General features: G+C 37.3%; 1 long non-coding RNA gene across 16 annotated transcripts in view; it reads left to right on the forward strand.

Moving 5' to 3' along the window:
* Positions 1 to 260: 260 nt before the first annotated feature.
* The window catches only part of LOC140633163 (uncharacterized), a 241,411-nt gene continuing 222,121 nt past the window's right edge, over positions 261 to 19,550 (forward strand). For all 16 annotated transcript variants that reach the window (XR_012030770.1, XR_012030772.1, XR_012030769.1 and 13 more), the window contains exons 1-2: positions 261 to 552; positions 4,416 to 4,503. This is a non-coding gene — a long non-coding RNA (uncharacterized lncRNA). The remainder of the gene's footprint in view (positions 553 to 4,415; positions 4,504 to 19,550) is intronic.

Here is a 19,550-nt window from a genome sequence, read left to right on the forward strand (position 1 = left end):
TGAATATGATGTGTCTGTATGACAAACAATGTAACAGAATAAATTTACAAGTAACAACATTCAGTGGATATCTGTGTAAACCATGTCATAGTAAAAATAAAATTGACTACTTTGATAAATTGATTGCATAAATAACCCCAAATTTTCAACCGTCCCTGTATCCATATCCTTGGCAATATGATCTTGCAGCCACTCCCAGTGAAGAATGAACTAACTGTGTCTTCCCATTCTAAATCTGATCTGCTTTGTGACTCATTCTGGCCAACAGAATGTAGCTGATGTGACTATGTGCCACTCCAGAGCATAGGCCCCCAGAATCCTGGCCCATTTTTGCTAGGTTTCCTGGTATCCTGTCACTGCAATGAGAGCAAGCCTGGGATAGCCCATTGGAAATGAGAAAATACGTGGAGGAGAGCGCAGTTTTCCCCACCTGAGACCATCTAAAATAGCCAGCCCCAGTCAACCCACTTGTGGAATACAGACTTTTGAGTGACCCAGCAAAATCACCCAGCAACTTATAGACTTGTGAGCAAAAGATAAATATTTATTATTGTAAGTACTGATGTTTTATGATTGTTACACGGCATTACTATGGCAATAGGTAAATAAAAAAATACATTCCTACATAACAAATGTAGATATAACAGTAAAAGTGGTATAAGGCAAGTAGCAAAATAATAAATTAGAATGAATATCTTTATCGGTTCCAGAGGATATGGAGATTATTCTTAATATTTTATATTTTAAGTCAGAACAAGAAAATAAAAGAAAATAAATTTTAAGGAATGTCAATCTCATGGTGTCCTAAAAGATAGCAACTGGCATCTAACTGGCAATAGGAAAAAATAATTTAATTTAAATAGAACTAGGATTTTTGTTAACATAGCTACTGACTTAAGGGCAAAAATGTGAAAAAATTTTTTTTCTCAAAAATTAGAGACTCAAAAAATTTTTTCTCAGAATTTAGAGAATCATCCTTTTGAGTTGTCAGTATCCCCTGTGATTTACTTGATTAATGGCATTAATTGCAGTTCAAATAGTCACTTTTATTTTCTAATAATAAAGTCATTACTATTTTGAAACACTCACATATAGACAAATGATGCATTATCTTTTATTACCAATCCATTTAAAATCTTAGAATCTTAGAGCTGGTAGCATACTCCCAGACACTTATGTAAAATGGGAAAAAAGAACATGTAAAGGAAAGTAAATATTATAAAGGAAACTGAAAAAAAAAATCAGAAATACAAGAGAGCCAGAAAGGGAGAGCCAAAGAAGAAATAATTCCCAGGAAAGAGTGGTCAACAAGGTTAAATGCTGTTGAAAGGCTCAGATGACATTGTAAAATATCAATTCAATTTGACAGTATGTAATTTCTGATCTGTGTCAGAGTAGTTCAAATGGTGTGGTGTGGGAAGGTGTCACATATTGCTATGGGGTGGACAGATAAGCTGTATGAGATAAATGCAGTACATGTAAATCATCCCTTGAAGAAGTTGCCTATAAGAAATTATAAGAATTATAATTATATAGATAATATGCATAATATAATTTTGTATAGGTATATTATAAGTATATAATATAATTATATATCAAAAAGAATTATAAATTGCTAATATTTTTCTTTAAGCACATTAAAGATGTAATTCCATTGTCTTACACAGTTGACCTTTGAACAACACAGTTTAGAACTGTGAGGTCCATTTATACATGGATTTTTAAAAATAAATGTAGTATAGTACTATAAATGTATTTTGTTTTCCTTACAATTTTCTTAACAACATTTTTTCCTTTAGCTTACCTTATTGTAAAAGTAAAGTATATAATACAAGTAATATACAAAATATGTATTGTGCTATTGGTAAGGTTTCTGGTCAACAGTTAAGCTTTTGGGGAGTCAAAAATTACACAAGAATTTTTGACTACATGGGGGTTGGGGAGTCAGTGCCTCCAACCTCCATGTTGTTCAAGGGTTAATTGTTTATTCTTTGAGTTTCAGAAACTTTGATTATGATATACCTAATGTTTAAATTCTGCTTGAGTTTTGTGAATCTTCTTGGATCTGAGGGGTCACTTATAAGTTTTGAAATCTTTTTGGATAATATTTATTCTTTCTCATTCTCTTTACCCTTTTCCAGGAATTCTAATTACATATATTACAGAATTATCCTAGAGGTCTTCTATACTCTGTTCAGTTTTTTCATTTTTTAATGTTTCAATTTGGGTATTTTCAGTGCATTTGTTTTTTAGCTCACAGATTCTTTTCTTCTGCTGTGTCAGTCTATTAGCTCATCCACTAAATTCTTCATCTCAAATATTTGATCTTTCAGTATAGAATTTTTATGTGAAATTTTAGAACTCCAAATTCTCTGATGAAATTCCCTATCTGTTCATTCATTCTACCCATATTTTCCTCTAAATTCTTTAACATTTTTATGATAATTGTTTTCTGGAATTCTTACTGGCTAATTCCAAAAGCTGGAGCAGTTGTCAACCTGCATCTGTTGACTTTTTCCTCTTGATTATTAGTCAATTTTCTGCTTTTTCCCAATCCTTAAATTGTATGTGTATGCTGGACATTTTTTTAAAAATAAAAAAGCAGTAGAGATTAAACTAGATTTTTTTTTTGGCTTATTTTTCTCAGATAAAGTATTGATTCCAACTCCTCTGTAAGACAGGGTAAGAGGATCCCACCCCGAATCAAGCTGAGCTGGGGATTAAGCCACAGCTTTATTCAATTTCAGTTATTCTGTGGTTTCAAATGAGATTATAGGGATCTCTCTTTGCCCTTCAGCTTAATTACCCTTGCCATCATAGAGAGACTTATCTTGCTGATATTATCAGGATTTGGGCTGGCAGGAAGTTCAGTTCCAGCTTTAGTTAGCTTCAGTTTACCTCTAAATTCAATAGCAGCAGTGCCCTGGAACTTAAGCACTGAATAACACTATAAAATTGCTTTCTACTTTCCAGTTCCACTCCAAAGACAATTTATTCAACAATATTCCTGCTGGGTGGAATTGTTTGGTTAATAGATTCATTTTGCATCTGGGACTCTTCCAGAATTTAATCTGTCATGCTAGCTCCAATTGTTTTTTAAAAGTTTGGCTTGCTTCCTCTCATCCCAGGAAAGTCTACTTATGGCAGGCCCTGATCTCTGCTCATGCCCAGATGAGGCAGTGACCAGCTCCAAATATGGAGGCAGCTGAGCTCTGCTAATCTATGAAGGGCTTGCTCCTCTCTGAAACTTGGTTTATTTAGATTACTTTGGAGCCACCAATTATTAGTGACATACTTTTAGTTTATCTGGTGTCTTCCTTTTGAAACAAGAGTTAAGGTCTTCATGATCTACATTTTAACGGAAAGAAAATGTAACTCCTCCATATGGACATTGATGCCCTGTGATAATGATGGTAGATAATGGGATAAAAATAAAAACTTGAGCCACTGCCAAAGTCCTTACAAAAGAAATGACTGTGTGTGGGTGGGTGGGAGGAGGAGGTAGTCTGTGATGGTTCTGATTATTGGATTCATAGGTGACTTAAAGGGAAAAGAATGGTGTGATGTATCTAGAATTCATTAACTCAGTAAATGAAGGGACAAAGAGACAAGAGGCTGAGGATATAAGATACTTTACTTACAATGAAATAAAAGGTCCAGAGAATATTATAGTACAATGCAAAGGAAGATCAGCAGAAGTTGGAGGGCAGAGGAGGTTGGGAGAAACATAGTTTGGAGATGATAATATGTAAGAAAATGACTGACCAGAGTATCTTGCATTTTGGCAAGTGGCCAAAAATAGGAGATTATGGGGTCTTGTTGGAGTGATGGCTCCATGAAGTAAGACACCTATGCAGAGTGAGTTTTCAGCATAGTTAGAGGCCTCCTGAACCTGTCAGATTGCAGGTTTTTTTGTTTTTTTTTTTTGTTTTTTTTCACAGCATTGAGAATATCTGCTAGTAACTTTTGAAGAATGTTTTCTCCTCACAGATCACTTGGACCCAGACTATTTGTGTTCTTCACTGCTAACAGTTCTCTCCAGAAAGAGAAGCTCAGAGCTATGGGGGGTGGCACTGACTAGGCCAAGATTTACTTGGAGAAACTGACAGAAAACTAATTATTTGTGACATCCTTTGAATTTAAAGGACATCAACAGCATTTATTGAGTATTATGCTAGTGGCTAGATGTACAAAGCTATTATCCTTGCCTCACAATATGTATTATTTTAATATGGCCTCTGAATCTTCATGGAAGGATTGCTAGAGTTGGTTACTCTACTAATAGATGAAAGTTTTCCATTCTTTGTAAAATATGAGTTGAAATGTGAAGCAGTAATCTAGGTATTTCAGATAGAAAAATTTTATATTTTAATTAGAAATAGATGATTAATTTTCTCTTTCCTTTGAACGTATAGATACAAAGTATGAGAGAGACAGAAGGTATGAGACACACCAAGCATGTCCACATGGACTAAATTGGACCCAGCTCTAGTACAAACCAAGGTATGCCTCCATGTTGCACTTTAATTGTAAAATTGTATCTGTTCAGCAACCATAGTAGCAGTAACAGTAACAGAAACAACAATATGGCGTGAACAATAAAGTTGACAGGTATCCATGTTTGTTAGCAGATAGTTCTATTCTTTAGACTTGAAATAGGTGACAGTATGTTTGTTTAAGCACAGAATTGTTTTTGGGGACTGGATCTCCTGCATCTTCAGAGTTCCCAGACTCTCACAAACACGAGGTTTTGTGAGAAACACTGACTTCATATTCTTACTCATGACACATTAATAAGAGTCAATCTTTTTAGCATCGTAAACTCAAAATAATTTGTATTTACAATATAATGAATCTAGACAAATTCCAATTACTTACAATAATTGTTCTGATTGAGGAACTCACTTTGAACATGACACAGTGAACTTGGCCATTTTATAGATTGTGGGATAGTTATGATTTTACTTAAAAAATAATAAGCTTTATTTATTTATTATTTAATAAACTTCATTTTTTACAGTAGTTTTAGGTTCATGGCAAAATTGAGTAGAAGGTACAGGGATTTCACAATAGATCTTGTACATGTTATGTTAAATTTATACCTAAGTATTTCATTTTGGGGAGGTGCTAATATAAATGATAATGTTCTTTTAATTTCAAATTCCATTTGTTCATTGCTGGTATTTAGGAAAGTGATCAACATTTGTATATTAACTACTGTTATATCCTACAACTTTGTAGGATAATTATTTATAATTATAATCCTTAACTAATTCCAGGAACTTTTTTGTTGATATTTTAAGATTTTGTATGTAGACAATCATGTCATTTGTGAACAATGATATTTTTATTTCTTTATTCCCGATATACTTCTTAATTCCTTTATGTAGCTTGCATTAGCTAGCACCTCCAATACAATGCTGAAAAACAATGAGGCAATATCCTTGCCTTTTTCCTGATCTTTGAGTTTTAGGCCACTAGCTACAGGTTTTTGGTAGATGTTCGTTATCAAGTTGAGGAAGTTCCCCTCATTTCTAGTTACTTAGAGTCTGTATCATTCATGTATTCTTTTTTTTTTTTTTCATTAATGTATTCTTAATCCCCATCACCTATTTCACACACACACTCCCAACCCAATGCACCTCCCCTGGTAACCATCAGTTTGTTCTCTATATTTAAAGAGTCTGAGTTTTGGTTTGTCTCTTTTTTTTTTCTTTGTTTGCTTTCTATATTTTGAAAAATATTGCAGACTACTAGTATAATTTCTTCCTTACATGTTTGATAGAATTCATCAGTGAACTCATCCGGACCTGGTGTTTTCTGTTTTGAAAGGTCATTAATTAATGATTCATTTTCTTTAATAGATACAGATCTATTCATATTGTCTTTTCTTCTTGTGTGAATTTGCAGATTGCGTCCTTCAAAGAATTGCTTAATTTCATCTAGGTTATCAAATTTGTGGACATAAAGTTGTTCATAATATTCCTTTAATACCTATGTGTTGCTAGGTGGACTAGGAAGACCCCAGGCCCTGAGGCCTCAACCCAGCTCAATCCAAAGATGTTGTCAGAGGCTTTTAGTCTCATTATAAGAAAGAACTCAAGAACAAACCAGACACAGCAGTTGAGTGGTGTAACTAGGAAGGTTTATTAAAGGAATAATTACTATTACTATTCACTATTAGAGGGTAGGCCTCTGACTTTCTTATAGCTGGGCTGGCCATGACTCCCCCTTTTCTAGTCTCCAGGCATCCTGTTAAAACCTAACTAGTTGCCTACTCTAACACCTAGGATCTGTGATGTTCCCACTTTTATTTCTGTCACTGGTAATATGTGTCTTTTATCTGTTTCTTAGCCTAAAGGCTTATCAATTTTATTGATGTTTTCAAAGAAAAGGCTTTAGTTTTGTTAATTTTATCTCTTCCTTTCTTATTTTTAAGTTCTTTGATTTCTGCTCAAATTTTTATTATTTTCTTCTTCCTTCAGATTTAATTTGCTCTTCTTTTTCTAGTTTTCTAAGGTGGAGACTTCGATTATTGATTTTACCATCTTCTTTTCTGTTTTGTACATTCAATGCTATAAATTTTCCTCTAAGCACAGCTTTTACTGCATTCTGTGAATTTTGGTGTTATATTTTCATTTTTATTTGGTTGAAAATGTTTTTAAATTTCCCTTAGGATTTCTTCTTTAACCCATGTGTTATTGAAGAATATTTTGTTCAATCTGTAAATATTTTGAGATTTTCCTAGCTGTTATTAATTTCTAGGTTAATTTCATTGTGGCCTGAGGGCAGACGTTGCATGATTTCTATTATTTTAAACTGTTATGGTGTGTTTCATGGCCCAGAATGTGGTCTGATTTGGTAAATGATCCAGGTGATCTTGAGAATAATATATAATCTGCTATTGCTGAATAAAATCATCTATGGACATCAATTACATCCAGTTGATTGATGTGCTGTTGAGTTTAACTATATCCTTATTGGTTTTCTACGGGCTGGTTATGTCTATTTCTGATAGAGGAGTGTTAAAATCTCCAACTATAATGGCGGGGCCATCTATTTCTCCTTTCAGTTTTTGCTTCATAGAGTTTAATACTCTGTTATTAGGTATATACAATTAAGGATAATTATATACAATTAAGGATTATTACACCTTCTTGAAGTATGGATCCCTTTATCATTATCTCTATCCCTGTAACTTTCTGCTCTATAATGTTTGTTCCAAATTTAATATAGCTATTCCCACTTTCTTTTGATTAATGTTAGCCTGATATATCTTTCTTCATCCTTTTACTTGTAATCTATATGTGTCTTTATATTTAAAGTGGGTTTCTTTCATTTAAAAAAAGATTTATTTATTTTAGAAAGCAAGAGAAAGAGGGAACATGAGCATGGAGGGGGCAGAGGGAGGGGGAGAGATAGAATCTCAGGCAGACTCCTCACTGGGTGCAGAGCTCAGTGTGGGGGTCTATCCCACAACCCTGAGTCCATGACCTGAACCGAAATCAAAAGTTGGATGCTTAACCAACTGAGTCACGCAGGTACATCTAGAGTGGATTTCTTACAGACAACATGTAGTTGGGTCTTGCTTTTTGATCTGCTCTGATCATCTCTGCCTTTTAATTGGAACCATTGATGTTTAAAGTAATTATTGACATTTGGGCCAATATCTCCCATATTTGTTGCTCTTTTCTATTTCTTGTTCTTGTTCTTTGTATTTTTTGTCTTCCACACTTTTTCAGTCATTTGTGATTTTAATTGGTCATTTTATATGATTCCATTTTCTCTCCTTTCTTAGTTTGTCAATTATATTTTTCTTTTTTTCTTTTTCTTTCTTTTTTTTTTTTTTTTTTTTTACTTTTTAAGGGGCTATCTTAGGGTTTGCAATATATATTTACAACTAACCCAAGTCTACTTTCAAATAACACTATACTGCCTCATGGGTTATACAGGTAACTTATGATAATGCAATATACCTAATTCCTCTCTTCTGTCCTTTGTGCCATTCTTATCATTCATTTCACTAATTAATACATAAGCATATAGATAGATAGCATATATCTATATATAGCAAATAGACTGTTATTGTTATTTTAAAACATATTTAGAACAATAAAAAATGAAAAAATTGAAGTTTTTATTTTACCTTCATTAATACATTCTTTGATATACTTCTTTTCTTTATGTGGATCCAAAGTTCTGACCAAATCATTTTCCTTTTTTAAAAATTTATTTATTCATATGATAGAGAGAGAAAGAGTACAAGTGGAAGGAGGGGTAGAGGGAGAGAAAGAAGCAGACTCCATGCTGAGTGCAGAGCCCAATGGGAGGCTTGACATTAGACTTGATCTGGGGCTCTACCCCAGGACCATGAGATCATGACCTGAGCAGAAATCAGACACTTAACCCACTGAAAAAATTTTCTTTCTCTCTGAAGAACTTCTAATGTTTCTTGCAAGGTAGGTCTACTTGCAACAAATCCATCAATATTTGTTTTTCTGAGAAAGCATTTCTCCTTCACTTGAGGGTTAATTCCTCATTTTAGGTTGAGGATTTTCTTCTCTCAATACTTTAAATATTTCACTCCATTCTTTTCTTGCTTGCATGATGTCTGAGGAGTCAAATTATTCTTATCTTTGCTATTCAATAATTAAGGTGTTTTTTCCTCGGACTTCTTTCAAGATTTTTTCTTTATCTTTGATTTTCTCAAGTTTGAGTATAATAATATGCTTTAGTGTTGGGTTGTGTTTTGTGTTTTTCCCACTTATTCTATTTAGTGTTCCCTGACATTCCTGGGTCTGTGGTTTTACATCTGACATTAATTTTGGAAAAATCTCAGTCATTATCCCTTCAGATATTTAATTTCTTCCTTTCTGTTTTCTTTTCCTTTGGTATTGCTATTAAGCATATGTTACACTCTTTGTAGCTATCCCAATGTTCCTGAATAATCTGTTCTATTTTTTCCAGTCTTTTTTCTCCTGGCTTTTCAATTTTGGAAGTTTTTATTTTCATAGCCTCATGCTAAGCGATTTTTTCCTCATCATTCCTAGACTACTCATAAGCCCATCAAATGCATACTTTATTTATTTATTTATTCATGAGACACACACACACACACACACACACACAGAGAGAGAGAGAGAGAGAGAGAGAGGCAGAGACACAGGCAGAGGGAGAAGCAAGCTCCATGCAGGGAGCCTGAGACGGGACTCGATTCTGGGTCTCCAGGATCATGCCCTGGGCCGAAGGCCACGCTAAACACCATGCCACCTGGGTGCCACTTGGGCTGCCCCATACTTCATTTTTGTAACAGTGTTTTTGATTTCTAGCATTTCTTTTTTATTTTTCTTAGAATTTCCATCTCTCTGTTTCATTATCTGTGTACTTCATCCATTAAAACACCTAGGATAATAATCATAGTTTTAAAAATTACCGGTTTGATAATTCCAATATTTCTGCCATAACTATGGTTTTGATGCTTATTCTATCTTTTCATACTGTGTTTTTGCCATTAGAATGTCTTCGCATTTTTTGTTAAAAGTCGGGCATGATGTACTGGGTAAAAGGAATAGTAATAAGCAAGTAGTCCTTTAGTAATGGAGTGGTAAGGTGTGAGGGGAGGGAAAGCATTTTATAGTCCAATAATTAGATCTCAATCTTTTGATGGGCCTGTGTCTATAGACTGTGAACCTCTCAAGTGCTTCCCAGTTGTTTTAATGCCTCTTAGGTGGGACAGAATGATGAGAGTTGGCTGCTGTTGGGTATTCCCCTTCCCTCGGGTAGGTTAGACTCTGATAAAATCCTAGTAGGTTAGGGTCTTGTTGACTACTCTTTCCTGATAGCAGACCTGGTGAAGAATAGGTGCTCTGGCATGTTTCAAAGTACTTCGTTTTCCTTTCTGCCTGCTGGAAGTTCAATGGAATTTTTCTCCAATATTAATTGTGAAGACCTGGTAGGATTAATGGAGCTGAAGCACACAGAATCATAGAGGTCTCCCCATTTGGGTTCCTGTAGAATTTTTGGCTCGCCAATTTGCCCACATGGAGTCTCCAGCAATTTGTGCAATACAGTTTAGATTTTCCTACCTCAGCACTAGTTCCAGGAGAAGCTTCTGCTTGTCATCTCTGCTCTGGTAAATTTGTTTCTCTGTATCCACTCGACTGTCTCTCCAATCTTCAGGCCGCATTTTGTCTTGTGATTTTGCTTCTCAGAAATACCTAAGAAGGGGAATTGACTTTTTATTTATTTTATTTTTATTTTTCTAATAATAAATTTATTTTTTATTGGTGTTCAATTTGCCAACATACAGAATAACACCCAGTGCTCATCCCGTCAAGTGCCCCCCTCAGTGCCCGCCACCCAGTCACCCCCACCCCCCCGCCCACCTCCCCTTCCACCACCCCTAGTTCCTTTCCCAGAGTTAGGAGTCTTTATGTTCCGTCTCCCTTTCTGATATTTCCCACACATTTCTTCTCCCTTCCCTTCTATTCCCTTTCACTATTATTTATATTCCCCAAATGAATGAGAACATACACTGTTTGTCCTTCTCCGATTGACTTACTTCACTCAGCATAATACCCTCCAGTTCCATCCACGTCGAAGCAAATGGTGGGTATTTGTCATTTCTAATGGCTGAGTGATATTCCATTGTATACATAAACCACAGCTTCTTTATCGATTCATCTTTCGATGGACACCGAGGTTCCTTCCACAGTTTGGCTATCGTGGCCATTGCTGCTAGAAACATTGTGGTGCAGGTGTCCCGGCGTTTCATTGCATCTGTATCTTTGGGGTAAATCCCCAGCAGTGCAATTGCTGGGTCGTAGGGCAGGTCTATTTTAACTCTTTGAGGAACCTCCACCAGTTTTCCAGAGTGCCTGCACCAGTTCACATTCCCACCAACAGTGTAAGAGGGTTCCCCTTTCTCCGCATCCTCTCCAACATTTGTGGTTTCCTGCCTTGTTAATGTTCCCCATTCTCACTGGTGTGAGGTGGTATCTCATTGTAGTTTTGATTTGTATTTCCCTGATGGCAAGTGATGCAGAGCATTTTCTCATATGCATGTTGGCCATGTCTATGTCTTCCTCTGTGAGATTTCTCTTCATGTCTTTTGCCCATTTCATGATTGGATTGTTTGTCTCTTTGGTGTTGAGTTTAAGAAGTTCTTTATAGATCTTGGAAACTAGCCCTTTATCTGATATGTCATTTGCAACTATCTTCTCCCATTCTATAGGTTGTCTTTTAGTTTTGTTGACTGTATTCTTTGCTGTCAAAAGCTTCTTATCCTGATGAAGTCCCAATAGTTCATTTTTGCTTTTGTTTCTTTTGCCTTCATGGATGGATCTTGCAAGAAGTTACTGTGGCCGAGTTCCAAAAGGGTGTTGCCTGTGTTCTTCTCTAGGATTTTGATGGAATCTTGTCTCACATTTAGATCTTTCATCCATTTTGAGTTTATCTTTGTGTATGGTGAGAGGGAGTGGTCTAGTTTCATTCTTCTGCATGTGGATGTCCAATTTTCCCAGCACCATCTATTGAAGAGACTGTCTTTCTTCCAGTGGATAGTCTTTCCTCCTTTATCGAATATTAGTTGACCATAAAGTTCAGGGTCCACTTCTGGGTTCACTATTCTGTTCCACTGAACTATGTGTCTGTTTTTGTGCCAGTACCACACTGTCTTGATGACCACAGCTTTGTAGTACAACCTGAAATCTGGCATTGTGATGCCCCCAGCTATGGTTTTCTTTTTTAAAATTCCCCTGGCTATTCGGGGTCTTTTCTGATTCCACACAAATCTTGAAATAATTTGTTCTAACTCTCTGAAGAAAGTCCGTGGTATTTGATAGGGATTGCATTAAACGTGTATATTGCCCTGGGTAACATTGACATTTTCACAATATTAATTCTGCCAATGCATGAGCATGGAATATTTTTCCATCTCTTTGTGTCTTCCTCAATTTCTCTCAAAAGTGTTCTATAGTTTTTAGGGTATAGATCCTTTACCTCTTTGGTTAGGTTTATTCCTAGGTATCTTATGCTTTTCGGTGCAATTGTAAATGGGATTGACTCCTTAATTTCTCTTTCTTCAGTCTCATTTTTAGTGTATAGAAATGCCACTGACTTCTGGGCATTGATTTTGTTTCCTGCCACGCTACCAAATTGCTGTATGAGTTCTAGCAATCTTGGGGTGGAGGCTTTTGGGTTTTCTATGTAGAGTATCATGTCATTGGTGAAGAGGGAGAGTTTGACTTCTTTGCCGATTTGAATGCCTTTAATGTCTATTTGTTGTCTGATTGCTGAGACTAGGACTTCCAGTACTATGTTGAATAGCAGTGGTGAGAGTGGACATCCCTGTATTGTTCCTGATCTTAGGGGAAAGGCTCCCAGTGCTTCCCCTTTGAGAATGATATTTGCTGTGGGCTTTTCATAGATGGCTTTTAAGATGTTGAGGAATGTTCCCTCTATCCCTACACTCTGAAGAGTTTTGATCAGGAATGGATGCTCTATTTTGTCAAATGCTTTCTCTGCATCTAATGAGAGGGTCATATGTTTCTTGGTTTTTCTCTTGCTGATATGATGAATCACATTGATTGTTTTACGAGTGTTGAACCAGCCTTGTGTCCCGGGGATAAATCCCACTTGGTCATGGTGCATAATTTTCTTAATGTACTGTTGGATCTGATTGGCTAGTATCTTGTTGAGAATTTTTGCATCCATGGTCATCAGGGATATTGGTCTGTAATTCTCCTTTTTGGTGGGGTCTTTGTCTGGTTTTGGGATTAAGGTGATGCTGGCCTCATAGAACGAATTTGGAAGTACTCCATCTCTTTCTATCTTTCCAAACAGCTTTAGGAGAATAGGTATGGTTTCTTCTTTAAAAGTTTGATAGAATTCCCCTGGGAAGCCATCTGGCCCTGGACTCTTGTGTCTTGGGAGGTTTTTGATGACTGCTTTAATTTCCTCCCTGGTTATTGGCCTGTTCAGGTTCTCTATTTCTTCCTGTTCCAGTTTTGGTAGTTTGTGGCTTTCCAGGAATGCGTCCATTTCTTCTAGATTGCCTAATTTAGTGGCGTACAGCTGTTCATAATATGTTTTTAAAATCGTTTGTATTTCCTTGGTGTTGGTAGTGATCTCTCCTTTCTCATTCATGATTTTATTAATTTGAGTCTTTCCTCTCTTCTTTTTAATAAGGTTGGCTAATGGTTTATCTATCTTATTAATTCTTTCAAAGAACCAACTCCTGGTTCTGTTGATCTGTTCCACAGTTCTTCTGGTCTTGATTTCGTTGAGTTCTGCTCGAATCTTTATAAACTCTCTTCTTCTGCTGGGTGTAGGATCTATTTGCTGTTTTTTCTCTAGCTCCTTTATGTGTAAGCTTAGCTTTTGTATTTGAGTTCTTTCCAGTGTTTGAATGGATGCTTGTATTGCGATGTATTTCCCCCTTAGGACTGCTTTTGCTGCATCCCAAAGATTTTGAACGGTTGTATCTTCATTCTCATTAGTTTCCATGAATATTTTAATTCTTCCTTAATTTCCTGGTTGACCCTTTCAACTTTTAGCAGGATGGTCCTTAACCTCCACGTGTTTGAGGTCCTTCCAAACTTCTTGTTGTGATTTAGTTCTAATTTCAAGGCATTATGGTCTGAGAATATGCAGGGGACGATCCCAATCTTTTGGTATCGGTTCAGACCCAATTTGTGACCCAGTATGTGGTCTATTCTGGAGAAAGTTCCATGTGCACTTGAGAAGAATGTGTATTCAGTTGAGTTTGGATGTAAAGTTCTGTAAATATCTGTGAAATCCATCTGGTCCAGTGTATCATTTAAAGCTCTCGTTTCTTTGGAGATGTTGTGCTTAGAAGACCTATCGAGTATAGAAAGAGCTAGATTGAAGTCACCAAGTATATTATTATCTAAGTACTTCTTCACTTTGGTTATTAATTGATTTAAATATTTGGGAGCTCCCACATTCGGGGCATATATAGTGAGGATTGTTAAGTCCTCTTGTTGGCTAGATCCTTTAAGTATGATATAGGGTCCCTCTTCATCTCTCACTACAGTCTTCGGGGTAAATTTTAGTTTATTTGCTATAAGGATGGCTACCCCTGCTTTCTTTTGAGGACCATTTGAATGGTAAATGGTTCTCCAACCTTTTATTTTCAGGCTGTAGGTGTCCTTCTGTCTCAAATGAGTCTCTTGTAGACAGCAAATAGATGGGTCCTGCTTTTTTATCCAGTCTGAAACCCTGAGCCTTTTGATGGGGTCATTAAGCCCATTCACGTTCAGAGTCACTTTTGAGAGATATGAGTTTAGTGTCATCATGATATCTATTCAGTCCTTGTTTTTGTGGATTGTTCCACTGAACTTCTTCTTAAAGGGGAATTTTAAGAGCCCCCATAAAATTTCTTGCAGAGCTGGTTTGGAGGTCACATATTCTTTCAGTTCCTGCCTGTCTTGGAAGCTCTTTATCTCTCCTTCCATTTTGAATGAGAGCCTTGCTGGATAAAGTATTCTTGGTTGCATGTTCTTCTCATTTAGGACCCTGAATATATCCTGCCAGCCCTTTCTGGCCTGCCAGGTCTCTGTGGAGAGGTCTGCTGTTCCCCTAATACTCCTCCCCAAAAAAGTCAGGGATTTCTTGTCTCTTGCTGCTTTAAGGATCTTCTCTTTATCTTTGGAATTTGCAAGCTTAACTATTAGATGTCGAGGTGTTGAATGGTTTTTATTGATTTTAGGGGGGATCTCTCTATTTCCTGCATCTGAATGCCTGTTTCCCTTCCCAGATTAGGAAAGTTTTCAGCTAGAATTTGTTCAAATACATATTCTGGCCCTCTGTCCCTTTCGGCGCCCTCGGGAACCCCAATTAAACGTAGGTTTTTCTTCCTCAGGCTGTCGTTTATTTCCCTTAATCTATCTTCATGGTCTTTTAATTGTTTGTCTCTTTTTTCCTCAGTTTCCCTCTTTGCCATCAACTTGTCTTCTATGTCACTCACTCGTTCTTCCACCTCGTTAACCCTCGTCGTTGGGACTTCTAGTTTGGAGCCGCGTAGCCCCCTCCGCACGGAGCCTCTTCCTCTGCTGGAGCCGCCCCCGAGCCCCCCCCCCCCCCGAGCTGCTCGCGCCCCGCAGCCCCCTCCGCGGAGCCGCCCCCGAGCCCCCTGAGCTGCTCCCGCCCCGCAGCCCCCTCCGCGGAGCCACCCCCGAGCCCCCCGAGCTGCTCCGGGTCCCCCGTGCGCGCTGCAGCCCTTAGGGAGCTCGGCGCACTCCCCCGGGGCGCAGGTGTCTGTTACTGTCCCCGGGAGCCCGAGGGCATCCCCGCCCTCCTGGGTCCTGCTCCACCTCCCTGCGAGCCCCTTTCCGCCCGGGAAGGTCGGTGCAGCTCCTGCCCCTCCGGGACGGGGCTCTCCTGTCCTGGGGACACTCGCCCCGGCCTCAGCCCGGCTCCTCGCGGGGCCCCTCCCCCTTGGAGGCCTTTTGTTTCTTTCTTTCTTTTTCCCCGTCTTCCTACCTTGATAGAAGCCGAACTCTCCTCACTGTAGCATTCCAGCTGGTCTCTCTTTAAATCTCAGGCCAAATTCATAGATTTTCAGGATAATTTGAAGGTTTTCTAGGTAATTTGGTGGGGACAGGTGACTTGGGGACCCCACTCTTCCGCAGTCTTGCCCCTCTCCGGGAATTGACTTTTTAGTTTGGTCAGCTTTTAACTTGTTAAGTTGCAGTGGCAACTTTTTAGTTCTTCACTTGTTAGACCAGAAACTGGAAGTCACTAGGTTTACATATTCATACATAAGAACAAATAGACAAAATATTGCATGAAACTGCACATTGCTCTGTGGTGGGGAGGAGGCCAAGTGACAGTTTTGGAAAATTAACAACATGTTTTAAAGCTGACATTTGATTCCATTATGGAGAGTCTAGTTAGGTGTGGATTTGCTTATATATTCGTATTCATGCACTGATATTTATATATATGTTTAAATTAACCTCACAAAGTGGCTTTACTACGATATTTTAAAATATAAAAACAGATCTGTGCCACTGAAATACATTAAAATCTAAGTATGTTATTTAAAAAGAGTCTAAGTTACATGAGCAATGTTAATTTAAAAATTCTAAAATTATTCCCATTTTCTTTCAGTATAGCTACAAGTCTCCTCTGAACTTTTTTTGAATATATAGTATGATGGAACTGACTGATGGTAGATGTGGAAATAAGCTGATTAAAATCTGGAGAGTTTGAGAAGGTGTCTGACCAACTCATTTGGGTGTGCTTGCAACGTTGTTTAGTATGCTGCTCAGGAAGGCAAAATTCACATGTAGTAGAATTGCTGACCTTGACTGGGAAGAAACTTCAAAAGAGTTAGAGCACTTACTCTTTATATTGTAGTTTTTTTCTCTGATTACACAAGTAATATATTCTTGTTATAATAAAATTCAAAAGAGCACAGAAATGTGTAGCATCAAAATGAATAGGCTCTTGTAATCTTTTTTCTGCCACTCACCACACCTTCATAACTTATGTGTATTCTTCCAAATTTTGTCACTATATGTTGTAGTAGTTACTATACTACTATGCATATTAATATATCATAAATACATTCTGGCACTAACTTTTTCACTAACCATATTTAGTACATTTTTTTGGTTAGCCTATATAGATTATAAGTTCATTAAAAAATGCACTGCATCTTATCTCATTGTTTATAGTTTGCCATAGTTTATTTTACCAATTGCTTATTGTTGAATAACTGCACTGTTTCTAATTTTTCCACAGTTAGAAATAATGCTGAAAAGAATATCTTTGTGTACTTGTGAGAGAATTTCATTAGGAAAAATTCTGTAGGTAAAATTGCTGAGTTAAAGGATATGCATATTTTCAATTTTAATAACTAGTGACAGATTACCCTCCAAAAGGCTTGTACCAATTTGAACTTCTGTTTACCAGTTTGTTAGTGAACCCTGGTCATTGTCCATCTTCTAGAATCAATTAAATGTTTAAAAAGTTCTTATTGGTTTTTAAACTTCACGTATAAGAACAAATATACTTACATATATATGTAATAATACTATTAGTAAGGTCGAGCATTTTTTGACCTGCTTGTTTGTAATTGAAGCACTGTATTAATGGATGCAATTTCTCTTTTTTCTTAATTTTTTTTAATTTTTTAAATTTATGATAGTCACACACAGAGAGAGAGGCAGAGACACAGGCAGAGGGAGAAGCAGGCTCCATGCACCGGGAGCCCGATGTGGGATTCGATCCCGGGTCTCCAGGATTGCGCCCTGGGCCAAAGGCAGGCGCCAAACCGTTGCGCCACCAAGGGATCCCAATGGATGCAATTTCTAGCTGAGTACTTTACTGATGAAGTTAGGTGACTTAAATTGAGTAGACAAGGTGATGGAATTCGTCTTGTTCTGGTTTTGGTTGCCTCTATCCTATAAGATGCCTGTAGCTGATGAGTCCCGTTGAAAACCATAACTAGATAAAGCTTTATTTATCTGATAATTTAAATAATACCAATACAGCATCCCCAAAGTTATGAAATCTTACTTCTGATGGTGTTGACAACATACTGAACATCTGGGCGTATACAGTAAAAATTTAGTGTGACAGTCTTTAGACTACCAAAACAACCTGGATGTTGGGCTTATGTAGTTGGGTCACTTCTGTCTTCAAAATTCTTTATCCTCTTTCTGTATGTGCTTGTCCCTAAGGCTGTACTTTTCAATGTGCTTGTCAGGAATAAATGTATGTATTTCGTGTCTCCCCTCCCCACACTGGAATTCTTTTAAATTCCAGATTTATTTAAGATTATTACTTCCTGTCCAGATTGAATACCTATTGACATATTAGCGTTTTGAGAGGAAAACCGAGGTAGCCTATCCTCTTAGCTAGCCTTATTTCAGTTTCTGAATGTGGTTCCAGTACTGATAACCATTAGCTGCAATTGTTTGAAAGCTAATTGAAACCGGTAGAAGTTCCAGTGTATAGGGAGTCTGTCTTTCCTTGCCCTGAGGAGCTAAGGCTGCTTGTTCTATTTCTCCTTTTGTGCTCATCTTCACTTGCAACTGTGTACTCCTTTCTTCTCACAATATCCTCCTCAATCCTTTCCTAAAGAGCAAGGAAACTACATACTGTGGGCTCACTTTCCTGTCTCCACTTCATTGCTTCCACCTCATTTGTTCTTAATTTACATACTAAGATGAACATTCTCCTTGGATGTTTGTATGGGCCACTCTCTTTATATCCATATTAATACCCAATATTTTTACTCCCAGTCTCTTCCCCAGTTCTTATGTCTCATCTCACAACAATTCTGATTGCCCCACTAATCCATTCATTTGATCATTTCCCCTCCCTATAATGAGCTCTTATACTTTTAGAACTCCAGAGTAACCTTCTCCTCCCTCAAAGTTATTCAAAAGCCCCTTCCCACTGAAGCATATTCAAATAAAAAGGATCTGAGGAAGACATTGGGCCCCTAACCCTCAGCCACCTTTCTCTACATCTGTTCATAGACCTCTTGGCATGTTGAGTCATTCCTGTTTCTTATCATGTACTTTTGCACTCCAAGTACCTTTTTTTGAACTGATTCATTTGTTCATGGCTTTGTTCATTCCTAAGATATTTATTAAGTTCTCAAATAAGGCAACACTAAATGACCCTTGGGATGGAGGGTAGCAGTAGAGGAGGGAGGGGGAAAAGTTTTCTCTCCTTTCTTTAAAGAATTTACTGTTTAGACAGAGACCCAGGCATTTATTTGCAGAAAAGTTGATACTGCATATGATTAAGTGACAAATGTTTGGTACAAGTTGGTACAAGCAATATGTGCCTTGAATGTCAAAGGAGAGAGTAAATTTCTTTTGACGGGAGGATGGGGTTGGGAGGTAGGTATAAAGAAGCTGGCCTTGAAGAACGGATAAGATTTGAGAGGCAGGGGAGGGTGAGGGAATTCTACAAAGGAGGAAGGAAATGTGTAGGTAGACACAGCCCTGATGGGATGGACGGGCTGTGTGGACACACAAACCACCTTTGAGAGGGCAGCAATAATTCATTTGAGGTGAACATATTTATATATGTCAATATACAAATATATCCTTATTTGGGGAAACATTGGATTAAAATATTAGTACTTTTTATCAGACTGGTGATAAAGTAACCTTTGAGAACAAGTCATTATATAAAAAAAGAAAAAAACCAAGATCAGTAAAACCTATAAGGAGTCTTAGAATAATTGCAGTTTAAAGTATCCCGGAATTATTTCCATGCTCAGAATCAATTTTTTTTATTTGAAAAAATTTGGTAAAGGCCAAATTACTTCTTTTTCCCTCCACTATATTACAAGCCATCATCCCCTCTTAGGCCACTTGGAATTTTTTCACAAAACTTGGCAAATGAGCCATGGAGTCTAACAAACATAAGATTCCATGAGTTGAGGAATATTAATACAACTCAGAATTTTGGGCAAAATGTTGGACAAAATATTATTTGTGTGTAGGATGGAACTAAGAGGATGTTCTTACAGTGTGTTTCTATGTACTGTATGCTCTACT

The sequence above is a fragment of the Canis lupus genome, chromosome 5 (genome assembly GCF_048164855.1).
Source record: "Canis lupus baileyi chromosome 5, mCanLup2.hap1, whole genome shotgun sequence".
Taxonomy (NCBI): domain Eukaryota; kingdom Metazoa; phylum Chordata; class Mammalia; order Carnivora; family Canidae; genus Canis; species Canis lupus.